This window comes from Phascolarctos cinereus, unplaced genomic scaffold (genome assembly GCF_003287225.1).
Source record: "Phascolarctos cinereus isolate Bilbo 61053 unplaced genomic scaffold, phaCin_HiC Scaffold_726;HRSCAF=1367, whole genome shotgun sequence".
Classification (NCBI taxonomy): Eukaryota; Metazoa; Chordata; class Mammalia; order Diprotodontia; family Phascolarctidae; genus Phascolarctos; species Phascolarctos cinereus.
This window is the reverse complement of record NW_027556098.1, coordinates 320,600,001-320,615,757: the sequence shown is the minus strand read 5'-3', so window position 1 is coordinate 320,615,757 and position 15,757 is coordinate 320,600,001. Positions and strand designations below refer to the sequence as shown.

General features: G+C 41.6%; 1 pseudogene; it reads right to left on the bottom strand.

Annotated features, from left to right (window-relative positions):
* Positions 1-8,255: 8,255 nt before the first annotated feature.
* Positions 8,256-9,920, bottom strand: LOC110210742 (poly(rC)-binding protein 2 pseudogene; annotated as a pseudogene).
* Between the last annotated feature and the right edge of the window lie 5,837 nt (positions 9,921-15,757).

Here is a 15,757-nt window from a genome sequence, read left to right as displayed (position 1 = left end):
ATCTTAAAGGCACTAGAAATATGAGATTATCAGGTACCTTGGTATAATAGGGCCTAGAGTCAAGAGACCTGGAATCAAGTCCTAATTCTAACACTAGCTGGGTGACCCTGGGTAAGTCACAGCTTTTCTGAGCCTTAGGTTGGTAATCTGTAAAATGGGGATAATAAGACCTGCACTAGCTACCTCACAGGATTGTGAGAAGGAGAGTGTTTTGTAAATCTTAATGTGCTATGATTTGCTCAAAGTCACTCCACTGATTGACTGACTGAGTAACTAGCAAACCCACAACTCTTTACTCCTAATCCAGTTCCTTTCTACAGTGCCTGGGCAAAGGATTCTGTTTCCAGAGTCATGGATTCTAGACTGTAGCTCTGCCATTGATGGGTCATTTGACATTGGGAAAGTCAGCTTGTCTCTCTGGGCCTAGCCAGTGTTATTTCCACTTGTGCCCACTCCTTTACTTCATTACCTTTATTTCCCCTTCTTCCTTCCTCCCCTATGTGACACAGTCTTTTTGCCCTTAACAGACAGATGTCTCCTTCTTTGTTGAGAAGACTGAGGCCATCCCTCATAAATTCCCACAAAACTCCTAGGCCTCTCTATGTCTTCTCTCATCCTCTTCCTTCCAGAAGATGAGATAGCGGGGGCAGCTAAGTGGTGCAGTGGATAGAGCACCGGCCCTGAAGTCAGGAGGACCTGAGTTCAAATCCAGCCTCAGACCAAACACTTGACACTTTCTAGCTGTGTGACCCCTGGGCAAGTCACTTAACCCCAATTGCCTAAAAGCAAAAAAATAAAAATAAAAAGCAGAAAATGAGATAGCCCTCTTCACTGCCAAGGATAACACTGAATCATAGACTTAGAGGTCCAGTCCAGCCTTCTCATTTTAGAGATGATGACAAAAACTTATGTCTAGTGAGGTTAAATGGCTTGCCTTGAGGTGGAACAAAATGTCAGACTTGGGATCATTCAACTATCCATAATCTAAATCCATCTCTCTTTCCACCCTACCATGCTATTTTTGTGCCCTTCATTCCCACCCACACACACTCCACATATACATCTTTGATCTCTTTCTCTCCATTGGTTTTTATTTACAAATATTCTCAGACCTCCTCTCCTTTGACTTTGACACTTTCCTTTGACTCTGCTACCCTCTCCAGCTCTCACGTTATCTCTTTCCTCCCCTTCACTGGCAAACTTCCAGAAAGAGTTATCTAGACTCTTCTATCTAAATATTTCCTCTTTCTCATCATGTACTCACTCTTCAACACCCCAGCAATCTGGCTTCTGTTCCCACTGTCCCTACAGAAACTGAGCTGTAAAAAAAATCAACAACGACCTGCTAATTCACAAACTCCAATGGTCTCTTCTCATACCCAATCCTCAACTTTTCAGCAGCATTTGACACTGGTAACCACTCCCTTCTTCCTGGATATTCTCTCTGACATTGATGTCAGTCACACTTCTCTCTCCTAGTACTCTTTTTACATGTGAATTAGCTCAAAACAAAACAAAGCCTTTTTTAAAGTACTCACTACATGCCAGGCTGTGTGCTAAGTGGGGGATGGAAAAGGGGATGCATTCTAGGGTGAGGAGGCCACAGGGGAAGTAGGCAATTCTAGGGCAAGGAGGCCCCACATGCTGAAGGAAGAGGTCCGGGATTAGAAGGCATGGTTCTGAAGTCCAGAAAGTCAGGGACAGGGCCAGAAGGAGAAAGAAGGCAGGGCAGCCTGGAACCTGTGAAATGATCCAGATGGGTATTGAGAAAGACCAGTCAGATGAGCAGGAGGAGAACCAGGAGAGAAGTGTCAAGAAAACCTAGAAAGAAGAAAGTATCCAAAAGGAGAAGGTGATCAAAGGTGTCAAATGCTGCAGAAAGTCAAAAAGGATGAAGATTGAGAAAAGTCCATTAGATTTGGCTATTAAGACATTTGGAGACTTTGGTCTCCACTTTGGAGAGAACAGTTTCAGTAGAATGATGAGGTAGAAACCAGATGGCAATTTTTTACCATCTAATTTTTACTTACAACATCACTAATGTGAAAATATGTTTAATAGGAATGTATATGTATAGCCTATATCAGATTGTGCACTGTCTTGGGAAGGGTGGTGGGAAGGAAGGGGGAGAAAAATTTTAAACTCAAAAGCATATGGAAGTGATTATTGATAAATCAAAATAAATTAATAAAAAATTTAAAAAAAAAAAGAAACCAGATGGCAGATGCTTTAGAAAAGAATGAGAAGTAGAGGCCCTAGGTGTAGACAGTTTTCTTAAGGAGTTTAGCCATGAAGATGGCTAAGATATAGAGATGTAGATGGAGAGATGAAGAATGTTAGCTAGTAGGGATGGTTAGATCAAGCAAAGTTGGGAGGTTTTGTTGTTTTGTTTTTTTAAGGATGAGGCAGTAGATAAGGAGAAATTTAAGGTAGGAGTGTGGAGGTGATCTGCTGAAGAAGGTGGAAGGGGGTGGGGTCAAAGGTATATGTAGAGAAGGGTCACTTCTTCATGGAAGACCAGAGTGAAGGAAATAGTGAGAGAAGATGTCAGAAAGATATGAAAGAGGAAAAGAAAAGAAAGAGTTCATGGTGAATGGCCTTAATTTTTTCTGGAAGCATGAAGCAAGGTCCTAGCATAGAGAATGAGAGGAGGCCATGTTGGGAAGGGCTTTAGAAGAGATGGAAAGGTTTAGAACAGCTATTGTGGAGAATACAATAGTGAATTGATTAAAGAGGAGCAGAATAATTGCCTTTCTCACTGATAGCCCTGTTGAGAATATGTAACAAATTTATAATAGGTCCATTCAGCACAGTTTTATAATTTTCTTCAGCTCATATGAATAGAAGCAAAGGAGGCAGATGGTGAGAGTAGTCCAGGGGTGGGTTTTGGCAGGGTACAACTAGTAATAGGACAAAGGGCAAGAGAATAGAGAGAAGAAGATAGCATAAAGTTCAGTTGATCCACCAAAGTGTTAAGTCAGGGAAAGAAGGAGAGTATAGCCAGTGCAATGGTGACGGCTTGGGAAAGAAGTAAGAAATGGAGATGGTGGTAAGGATGAAGAACAGGGTGTAGGGTGGGGTAAGACATAAGGAAAGATGAAATGTGAAAAGATTATGAGAAGATAAAGGAATTTTGTGAACAAGGAAACACATATGTGCTGTCAAGAGCAAGGATATTGCCATCTCCTGTGTAGCTGAGGTAGACTGGAGGAGTAAATCATGGGAATTGAGTAGATTGAGGAATTGGGAAGGGAGAGTATATGAGGGAGAATCAATATATATATATAAGTGCCCTAGTGTGTGGGGAGGAGATGGGGAGTCAAGAAAGACTCAGAGCAAGGCATTGCATTCATTGGAAGGAGGGGGACCAACTAGATTGCGTAATAATTTTGTATAGAATGAACTTCAAAGAATGAGAAGCTGCTTAGTGAAGACAGTAGAGGGAAACTCTAGAAGTGGTAGTGGGGATAAGAAGTATTCCAACTTCCTTACCATGACCAGTGGGTAAGGGTTAGGAGAGAAAGAGGTGTATTAGAAAGGATAGAGAAGGAAGTGGCATTATAGGAAAGAGCCAGGTCTCAGTGAAGACTAGAAGATAGAAATATTTAAGACAAGTTTAAAATGAAAACATTTGTTCATTATGGGAAGAAGCATTTCAAAGGGCACAGTGGAGTGGAATATTGGTGGGGGGAGATAGAGTTGAAGCCTACAGACACCCTGGAGTGGCACTTTAGGAATAGGGATGAGCATTTGTGCATCTGCTCCTGGGAGTTCAGAATCCCTTGGATGGTTTGAATATAAAGGACGGGAGTATGCTGATCATTAGGACAGCTAGGTGGCACAGTGGATAGAGTGCTGAACCTGCAGTCAACCTGAGTTCAAATTTGGCCTCTGACTTAACTAGCTGGGCATGTCACTTAGCCCTATTACTTCAGTTTCCTCATCTGTCAAATGAGCTGGAGAAGGAAATGGCAAGCCACTGTAGTATCTTTGCCAAGAAAACCCCAAATTATGCCACAAAGAGCTGGACACAACTGAACAATAACCAATGCTAATCATTGAGGACTGAGTCTAGCCAGAGTATCAGGGTGGGTCCACTGAGGGAGGCTTGAGATACAGGTTCTCCATTGAAGTTTAACTTGGGGGCTGCCACATGTTGCTGTGTCTTCTGAGACCCCAGAAGACTTGCCTCCAGCAGACAGAGCCCATGGAGGACTGGGAGACTCTGATCAGCAGAATGATCTGTTTGCTTGTGCTGGAGAAGGCTCTGGGGAGACAGAAAAGGGAAGAGAGCTTGTCCCCAGAAGTCACTGGAGCACTGGAAATTGTCTTGGGACAGGCTCCCCACTGCAGGGGGAGGTGGACTGGGAAATCCTCTGTGCTACACTGGAGAGGGCCCTATTTTAGGGTCTGATGCAGAAGCTAGTAGGCATCAGGAAGGTCTTATCAATATCTTCAAACTTCTCAAACCCCTTTACTGGTTTATCATCCTCTTCCTGCCCCCTAAATGTGACTCTCTTGACCCTTTGGTTTTCTTTCTCTATACTCTGGCCTTTGGTGATTTCAGCCACTTCCATGATCACCTCTATACAGATGACCCCCGAATCTACATACTCAGCCCCAAACTTTCTCCTGAGCTCCAGTCAGGAATTTCCAGTTGGTTGCTGGACACATCCACCTGGTTATCTTGCCAGCTTCTTAGACTTATGTCCAAAACTGAACTCATCATTATCATTCTCCCCACCAAAAAGAAAAAAAAAACCTGCCTCTCTTCCCAAATGCATTACTGATTTACATTGATGGATCACCATCCTCTTAGTCATTCAGGTTCAAGACTAGGGAATCACGGAATCACAGAATTTCAGTTTGATGTAGCCTCAGCAACCATCTAGTCCAATCCACACCTGAACAAGGATCCCTTGACAGCTTACCCAATAAGCGTTCATTCAATTTCTGTTTGATAACCACCAGTGGAGAGCCCACCTCCAACCCATTCCACTTTTGAATTGCTCTAATTGTTAGGAAGTTTTTGCTCACAGAAAGCCCAAATAAGTCTTTTTGCAATGTCCATCTTTTGCTCCTAGTCTGCCCTCCCTTCAGGGTCAAGTGAAAGAAGTCTAGGGGCAGCTAGGTGGTGCAGCAGATAGTGCACCAGCCCTGGAGTTAAAGTATGACCTCAGACATTTACTACCTATGTGACCCTGGGCAAGTCACTTAAGCCCTATTGCTGGGGGGGGGGGGAAGGGAGGAAGGAAGGAAGGAAGGAAGGAAAAAAGTCTCATATGGCTTCTTGTGGTTGACATCTCTTCAAATACTTGAAGACAGCTGTCATATCCCCACCCCCAAGACCTAAGTATTTGTCTTCTCTATGCTAAACCACCCTAGTCCTTTCATCTGGTCTTCATTTGGCATAAACTTAAAGCCCTTCATTCTTATAATTGCCTTAATCTAGTACTAACTAGATTACTACAGCTTATCTATATAGTTCTTAGTACCAAGAAATGATCATAATACTCTAGATATGGTCTGACCAGGACAGAGTACAGCAACACTCTCTTCTTTTTATTCTTGGAAACCATTCCTCTCTTAACACAGCTTAAGATTATAGTGGCTTTCTCCACTGCAGTTGCCTTGTATCGAGCTTGTAGCCCTCCAAGACCCTAAGATCTTTTTTAAACAAACTGCTCTCTAACCACTGCCCCTCAAGCTTCTACTTGTCAAGTGGACTTTCTTTGAACCTAAGAGTAATACTTCATATGGATCCCTATTACAATTCATCTTATTGTATGTAGACCAATGCTTTAGTTTAAGATGTTTATTATTATTAATAACAATATCTAGCATTTATATTGAGCTTTAAGGTTTGCAAAGAACTGTGCATGTTATCTCATTTGATTCTCACAACAACCCTGTGAGGTAGATACTATTATTATCCCCATTTTGCAGATGAAAAATATGAAGCAGACAGAAGTTAAGTGACCTGCCCAGGATCACATGGCTAATAAGTGTCTGAGGTTTGATTTGAACTTAGATCTTCTTGACTAGTAGTATTCTCTCCACTGTCACTTAACTACCTCTCTATCAAATTTTAGTCCATGGGATCCTATGTGTCTTTTTTTTTTTATTAACCAATTGAAATTTTCTTTCCTAAAATCAGGGCTGCATGTCCTATATTATAAGCTCTCTCCTCTTCTACCATAAACTCTATTTTAGATCAAGTGGCCCCTTCCTCCCAAGGTTCCCATGTTTCCTACCTCAGTTACCCGTTATTCTTTGTGGGAGGGAATCAGGTCCAGAACAGAATTTCCGCTTGTTGGTTCTTCCACCCTCTGAAGATGACATTATCAAGGCAAATCAAAAGATTATTTATTGGCTACACTGCTTTTTGTAAAGAAGGCACTCTAGCAGAGTTTTGGACAATTGAGGTCCACTATCACCATTAAGTCACTCTCTAGAAGTTTGTAGATCTAGACAATGTAACTAGATTGTATAACTAGATTGTGATTTTTTTCCCCACACATCTATGTCTTTTCTTTATTTAAGTGGTCATCAATATATGCCAATGAGGATATCTATCTTCATTGATCTTTATCACTCAGTATCCTGGTTCCTGCATTTCCTCATGTAAATATATTTTCTTGACATACAATGCTATTTCCTCTTGAGGTCACTCTATTTTTTTCTTTTTAATAAGGTATATACATCTAGGTAGCTAAGTGATGCAATGGACAGATTGCCAGTGCTGGAGTCAGAAGGATCTGAGTTCAAATCCAGCCTCAGACACTTACTAGCTGTGTGACCCTGGGCAAGTCACTTAACCCCATTTGCCTCAGTTTCCCCATCTGTAAAATGAGCTGGAGAAGGAAATGGCAATCTACTCCAGTATCTTTGTCAAGAAAACCCCAAATGGGGTCATGAAGAGTCTGACATGACTGAAACAATGGAACAACAAAAAAAAAATCAAGGCAATCATTTTACTACTGAGTCCTTTCCTAAATTTTGTCTTCTGATAACTTCTAGATGCCTCCACTGCTGTTCTTCTTACACTGCAGATACTCTTTACAATCTACATGGTCTTCTTTGATTTTTCTTTCTCCCTCGGTCTCTCTATATTTAATCAGTGGCCAGGTCCTGTCCTCAAAAGGATTCCACAGTTGTGTATCTTCCCATTCTCTCACATCCATCCCCTTCTCTCCACTAAAACTGCCAGCACCCAAGCTTAATCCCTAATCGTCTCTTGCTTTCATTATTGAAATAGCCCCCTAGCTGGTTTTCCCTTCCCTTCCCTCAGTGTCTTCCCTTTGTAGTTTATCTTTTATGGAGCTACCAAGATTATCTTCCTAATTCTAATATCTAATATCTTCCTAAGTCTAAATATGTCATTCTCCAGCTCAAAAATCTTTAGTGACATCCTCTTGTCTATAAAATGAAACACAAATCCCTAGACTAGCATTTCTATACTCCTTCTATAATCATTAAGGCTAGTCTATGCCCAAACTATCTTTCCAGATTCCTTCATGCATGCTACATTTGGCCAAACTGGATCCTAACCATTTCTTCATCTCTTTCAGCATCTACCACCTCCACCTCCTGTTTCCCATCACCTGCATTTACATAGACCTTTATGTTTGGAAATATTCCCTCCTCCTCTCTGTCATCAAGGTACCACCTCCTTCCTGATCCTTTCCACATAGAAAGGACCTCTTTCTCCATGTCTCTCCTCACATTTTTTTTCTAGAGTACTCCATCTGAATCTCATCTCTGTTCCTACCACACTTGACTTTGTATTAGACTTATTTGTGTTCTCCTCACCCTCTCTCCCCCAGTAGTTATGTCATCTTTCGTCTTGTATGCCTGGTTCCCAACATAGTGCCTGGCATACAGGTGACCCCTAATAAGTGTCTGCTGACTTGGAATGTTTCCTTTACAACACACTGCCTCTCATTCCTCCTCCTAAATTATAAATCATTTGAAACTCAAAAATATAAAATGTTCAAACTGGCCAAACAAGGGGTGGATAATGTATATAACCCAATCTCAGAATAAGAAAGTGAACAAGCCATAAACAAACTCCCAAAGAAAAAATTCTGGCACCAGATGGATTTTACAAGCAAATTCTATTAAACATTCAAGGAATAACTAATTCTAATATTACATAAACTCCTTGGGGAAAAAATAAACAGGAATAGAAAGAGTTCCTATAAATTTGTTCTATGATACAAATATAGTCTTGATACCTATACCAGAGGGTCAAAACAGAGAAAGAAAATTATAGACCAATATCCCTAATAAACTTTAACGAAAAAAAAGATTAAACAAAGTATCAACAAAGAGACACAGCAACATACCACTATGACCAGGTTGGATTTATATCAGAAATGTAGACTTGGTTTATTATTAGCCAAACTATCAATAAAATGGACCATATTAATAACCATAAAAATATGATTACATCAATAGACACAGAAGAAAACTTTTGGACAAGATACAAAACCTATTCTTGTTTATTTTTTCCAGTTTCTATTCACAAGGAAAAAGCTCTAATCTATCTTAATTTCTTAAAATTCCTGACATTACAGAATTAAACTGAAGTGCAATAATATTCCACTCTTACATTTCAATGACAAAAAAACAAAAACAGAAAAAAATTCATAAGCCCCAAAACAAAAAACAAAACACAAAACAGGGGGAAGATTATAAAACTAAATATGGTTCTCAGCCTTAAGGGCTGAACAGAGAAAGGAATTAAAACGCTGTAATTTAAAAAATCACGAGTGGATGATAAAGTGTAGAAACTGAAAATTTACAAATTATTTAAACCCTGGAATCGCTGACTGTTCAGCAACTACCCAGATGGATCATGGGTGGTGAACAGCAGAAGGGGAGTATGGGTGGGTCTGCATTGTTCTAGCTGTTTCCCATGCCAACCGTCTCCGAGAAAAGCCTGACACCGATTAGATAGTGGGCCAGGCTAATGCTGGCAGCAGATCCAGTGATGTTATTAACCCGCCTATCAGTAGATCCTTCCACTGGATTGGCAGTTTTGATCTAAGCCCCAGACATCTGACGAATCTCATTGAGTCTGGTGCCTTGATGCCAGATTATGCAGCCAATTAAGTCATTTGGAATGGTGAGTTCGTGAGAAGCAGTCTGAGCAAATGCATCCAAACCTGCACTGAATGCGGTGTTGCCATGCGTAATGGGAAAGCAAGACTGTTACATTGCCAGCTGGTGCAGCTTGGTCAACTCTAGAGGTGGCCCCTCCAGGTCAGTGTTGAGGCCTAAGGACAGGGTGGTGTAGGGAAACTTCGCACTGTCGCTCCCTGTGCAGTACCTGTCCTAACTACCTGCAAAGATGACTAGAGAGCTGGACAGCTTGGGCCAGTACAGGATGGTCACTCCCTTCCGGGGAGACTCCAACATTACCACAAAGATCTGTCCGACACACCCAATGATAGGTTGCAAGATGCCAGCAATAGTGATAGCCCTCCCAGGTGAATTTGGTAGCATAGCCCCTGCCACCTGAACCTGATGAGTCCCTGTACTCATTTCCTTGATCTTGCATCCTTCTTTTCCAATGAGAGAACCACACTGGCTAGCAGGGACCACAAGCCGTCTACTGGAAGCTGCCATAGATCTGCTGACGGCTTCTTCCTTTCCTTTCAATGATCACAGCAAAGGCTTTAAAGATGGCATTGGTGGCTCCAACCAGAGTAATTATTTTCTCAGGACAATTCCCTTCTGAGATGTGGATAACATGCACCACTCTTCACACATTTTCGCGACCGATTCTCCTTCCTTTCCAATAATGTTTCCAACTTCCTTTCCATGCATAAGTAGCCGGATGGTGAAAGTGACATTTATCTACCTTCAATCACACCAGTGTCCACGTCGAGCAGCGTTCTGGAGATTTGGACTTTGTAAAGTGGTCAAGTCTTTGGTCACTGGTGGGAGTGGAAGCCAAAAACTTCAGGTGTGAGGTGACTGAAGGGGAAAGGGGAAGTGGGACAGAAAAGGAAGGCAGGAGGCCAGGTGTGAACAATAGAGGCCAGGGGGAGAGGGGGAAGGTGAGGGGGCACCCATGGAGGGATGGGCAAAGCAGAGGAGGGGGAGGTGGAAGAAGCTGGGGCACGTGCTGCAGCTGCTCCTGCTGTTGGCTCTGCTGGTCTGGGTCCTATTCCTGTTTAAAAAGGAATTCTAGAAAACATAAATCAATTGGCAGTGACTTAAGATAGGCAGGGAGTATCTTTTGGTATTCTCACACAAAGCCTTACACAAAGTAAACACTGAATAATTTTGAAAATGGGATTGAACTTTCTACCACATCACCCTTCTCAATTATGAATTATGTCTCTCCTTACCCTCCCCTATCCAGGGACTATCCTAGTGTTTCTCACCTAGTAGACCCTTAAAAGATAATTGTTGAATTAGTGAATTGAATTCCCCCATTGACAATTCAGATTGCTGAACTATGTTCCTTTGCAAACTATCTTCTGAAAAATGGAAATAATAAGGCTGGCAAAGCTCAGTCATTTTTTTTCTTAACCATTTGTTATGAAAACACTTCCCCTTTCCCCATTATCTAGGGCTCTATTGTATTACTGCCACTGGGAGAAGGAAACCACTGGGGAAAGGAGACATCAGGAAATTGATACTCCATGGACATTTTTAAAGTTGGAAAGTCTTTCAAGAATGAGATTCATTGGCTAAAATATGTAGGCTCTAAAACCAGGAGCCTTTGAAGACAAACCTCAGTTATGCAAGTCATGTTGTATCATTCCTGAGCAGAAATGCCATTTCTTTTTTGGCTAGTTAAGACAGAATGGAGACTTCTGCAGAAATTCAGAAAATTGATGGGATATTTAGCAATCCAGGGGGACCAGCTTCCTAGAACTACAGAAAGTGAGAGCTGAAAGAGTCCTTACAACAAAGAACAGAGAATACCTGGGCTGGAAAGGACTTTAAAACACAGAAGATAAGATTTTTTCAGGGCTGCAAGGGACCTTATCATGGCAGAGCTTGTAAAGACCTTAGAATGTAAGATGTTAGAACACAGACCATAGAATGTTAGAGGTGGAAGGGACCTTGGAATGTCAGAACTGAAAAGAGTCTTAGGACATGGAATGTCAGCTAGGAAAGGCCTTAAAACATAGAATGTTAGAGGTCCAAGGGAACTTAGAATTCAGGAGCTAGAAGAGATCTTGGATCAGAGAATGTTAAAGATGATGGAGTCCTTCAGAGACCATCTAGTCCTCCCCCTCACTTTACACAGGAGGTAACAAATCCAAAATTTTAAGGATTTGCCAAAGATAAGCCAACTAATTGATGGTAGAAGGTGTGCTACAGTATAAGCATCTTGAGGGCAGAAAGCATGTTTTTCTAGCCCCAAGGACGCTATCAAAGTGAATTATTCATATTATCACAGCTCAAGAAATATATGTTAAATTAATGGAACCCAAGGTTCCCTGGTTCCCAACCTACTGCTTTTTCAGCACTCAGAATTCAGGTCTTGATGGCTTAGAATAGCCATTCATATGGATTACAAAATGCTTTCCCTGCAACATTATGGTGCCTAGAATGCAAATATTTCTATCCCTGTTTTACAGAAGAGGAAATTGAGAATCAGAGCTGAAGTGACTCAATCATCGTTGTAAGTAATGAATAGTAAATAATGAATCCGGGACTTACACCCAGGTCTTCTGTCTCCAGGGCTAGTCCTCTTTCCGCTGCATAGGCTGCCATCCTGCTTCTAAATTTTACTGCTTTTGATAGTTAAATCCAATCCAATGAGCATTTAGGTGTGGAGTGTTCCACTAAGCAATTGGGAGATAAAGACAAAACCAAAACCAGCCCCCGCCCCTTTCAAGGAGTTTACATTCTGTTGGGGTGGGGGCCTACACACGTCAACAAATAAGAGTGCCCAAAATAATTTGAGAAGGAAGAGGACAGGAAAGGTTTCTTGCAGAAGGCAGCTCATGAACTGAACCTTGATGGAAACCAAAGATTCCAAGAATTAGAGGTAAGGAGAGACTGTATCTCAAGCACGGAGTCATGGAGGCCTGTTCAAAGGGTAAGAATTAGAAGGCCAAGTTTGGAGAATGGCAGATAGGTCAGTTTGCAACGTGGAATACATGAATTGCAGAAACATAAAATATGCCTGAAAAAAAGGTTAAAACCAGATTATGAAAGGCACACAAAGCTGTATTTTGTCCTAGAGGCAATAGGCAACCAGCCTCTCCCCTGCTCCAATCCATCCTCTTTATAGCTGCCGTAATGATGTTCTTAAAGCATATGACATTACCCTGCTGAAGAAGCTTCAGATGCTTCTATTGCTCTAGGATAAAATATAACCCCTCCCCCAAACCCCACTCTCCCCATTGGCATTTAAACCCCTTCATAATCTGATTCCAATTTATATTTCTAGGCTAATTACAACTCCCCTCACCTCTTCTACGTTCAAGCCAAACTGGCCTACTTGTGGTTCCCCATGCTCAGTTGTTTTTTCAGTCTTGTCCAACTCTTCATGACCTGCTTTGGGGTTTCCTTGGTAAAGATACTGGAGTGGTTTGCCATTTCCTTCTCCAGCTCATATTACAGATGAGGAAACAGACATGCCCAGGGCCACACAATGAGTAAGTGTCTGAAGCTGGATTTGAACTCATGTCTTCCTGTCTCCAGGCTTGGTGTTCTATCCACTGGGCCACCTCGCTGCCCCATACATACGTTATATTTCCATTTCTTAGCTTTTGCACAAGCTATCCTTGGTTACCTGAATGCTCTACCTCCTCATTTTAGCCTCTTAGAAACTTCAGGTCACTCCAAGGCTCAGACTGAGTTCTAGTTCATTCAAAAGGCCTTTCCTGATTCTCCTAAATAACAACTCCTTTCACTGACTTCCAAAATTACTTTGTATTTATTTTTCACCTTTTTTTATTTAGTTATCTTAGTACATATTTCTCTCCTGCATCCCAGGAGAATGTAAGGCCTTTGAGATTAGGGACTATTTTATTTTTGTCCCTGTATTCCTAGTCCCTAGTACAATACCCAGCACACAGTGAGTGCTTAATATATGCTTGTTGAACCGACCTGAGCCCCCAAAAGTCCTTGACCAGAATAGTGTCATGGTCAGACCTGTGTTTGGGGAATATTAATTTGGCAGCTTTGTGGAGGATGAACTGGAAAGGGAAGAGAGTTAGAAAGAAGGAAAGAAACAAGCATTTATTAAGCCATTCTAATGTACCTGCCAGGCACTGTGGTAAATTCTGGGAAGGAAGTCCCTGCCCTCAAGGAGCTTACATTCTAATAGGGGACAACACACAAAAGGAAACTGAAAAGGAAAGAGGAGACCAGAAGGAGTGGCTGTAGAGAGTAAGGGAGAAGAAAGACTCAAAGATGGCTCCAAGGTTGCAACCTGAATGATGAACTGCCATACTGATCCAAAATAGGCTGCCCCCTTGAAAGAAGACACATTTGAAAAGGAAAAATATATTGATAGCTATCCACTGGAAGATTTAACATGCATTCATTCGTTTAGCAAACACCTGCTATAGGCAAGAGACACAATGGTCACCTGGTTGGGGTTGGGGGGTAGGAATAAAAACACAAATTCTGCTCTTAAGGAGCTCATGATCTACAAAGGTGAAAAATCATATTGTTTAGAACTGGAGGGGACATTAAAAACATATGTCCTAAGCGGACATACACACACATATCTCTACATATAGAGAAATAGATATATATAAACGTGACAGTGAGCTAAGGCCAGAGAAGTCGAAGCAAAGTGCTATGGGAAACCTACAGGGGGAGAGATCACTTTCTGCTGGGGACACAGAGGTGGGCCAGGGAAGGCTTTTCAACTGGACCTTGAACAAATGGAGGGATGCCAGCAGATAAAGATTATGGGAAGTGGAAGTCTGTTCCAGACGTAATCGGGGGTATGAGCAGAACAAAGGCAATGCTAGGTCAAGGACAGAAAAAGGAAAGCGAATAGTCTCGTTTACAAGCTGGCCCATACACTCAAAGAGCAGAGAAGTAAGAGAGAAGGCTGGAAAAGCAGATGATAATAACAATAAAGTAGATAATAACCATAACAATAATGCCTAGGATTTATACAGCAACTTAAGTTTCCAAAAGTGCCACATATATGCTATTATATTTGATCCTCACAACAACCCTGTGAAGTAGGTGCTATTATTATCCCCATTTTTACAGATAAAGAAACTGAGGCTGGGAGTCCAGTGACTCACCTAAATATAAATAAAGGTCACATAAATAATAAATACCTATGGTGGGATTTTAACTCAGGTCTTCCTGATTCCAAGTTCAGTAATCTGCCCACTTCATCACCTACTGTCTTCTACGGGATAGAAAACAGACCTGCACTCAAGTTACAGACAAACAAGACATGGAGCAGAAGGGTGGGAAGCAAGGATTTATTAAGTGCCTATTATGTGCCAGGCACCGTGCTAAGCACTTTATAAATATTATTTCACTAGATCCTCACACCTCTGTGAGGTAGGTGCTATTATTATCCCCATTTTACATTTCAGAAAACTAAGGCAGATAGAGGTTAAGTGACTTGACCAGGCTCATGCAGCTAAGTGTCTGAAGCTGTATTTGAACTCATGTCTTCTTGACTCCAGGCCAAAGGCTCTATTCACTACACCACAAAGTGAGACCCCTAATAACAGAATTCAGCAGAGCTTATAGGGAACTTAGAGATCATTTACAGAAACATTCACCTTTCCATTTTACAGATGAGCAAACTGAGGCAAAGAGAGAGGAAGTGACTTTCCTAGGATAATACAATTAAGTGGAAAAGCCAGGAAAAGAACACAGGTCTCTTGACTCCCACTCCAAGGCTCTTTCCTTTGCTCCATTATAATAATACCAAATAATCTAATAATAATATTGCAGAATCTCAGAGTTATGAGGGCCCTCAGAGGACATCTAGTGCATCCAGAAGCTGAATAGGAAGCCCCTTTAAAAGAATTCAATTCAATTCCAACCCTTGTGATTCGGTGCCATATATATGCAGAGGCTCCACCAAAGTCCCTAAACCCCTGTAAGGATTCTTTGTGGGGTTGAGTGACCTACAACTCTGACAATGGAGCTCAATTTCCAGCAAGTCCTACCTATCAAGATGGAAAAATTTTAAGTATGGGCCCAGTGATGGACTGTATTTGTTAGCTAAGGACCTAACCCCTAGCTAAGGACAGAGAGACTGAGCATTGGAAGGTTGTTGATGACCAACGAGGAGGAAAAAATGAAACTGGGGCATGGTGTAACTATAATCTGTGCCATGAAATCACAGTGATTTTGAATTATTCTGTATTCCAATACTTCAGGCTTCCATGACTTTATTGATGTGAAGGCCCCTCCTCTTCCTTTAGTATTGTATCTCAGCCCTTCTGTGGCTTGACAGATGGTGAAATTTGCATAAGACATGTAATTGACATACTTGACTTGGACGTCTCTAATGGATTTAACATATATTTTAGTAATCTGTACTTGGGTCTCATCCTACTACTAGATCTTAAGTTCCCTGACAGCAAATACATCTCATCTAAGCTTTCTATCTCTCCCAGTGCTAGCTCAGTGCTGTGACATGGTAAGCACTAAAATAGATGGATTGAATTGAAATATGTAAGAAGCAGAGCATTATGTTAGGCATGGGGAGTGAGGGAACAGAGAAAGATCAACAAGACAGGGGTGCTGCCTTCATGGAGCTTACAATCTAGAAATGGCAGGTGCTTCC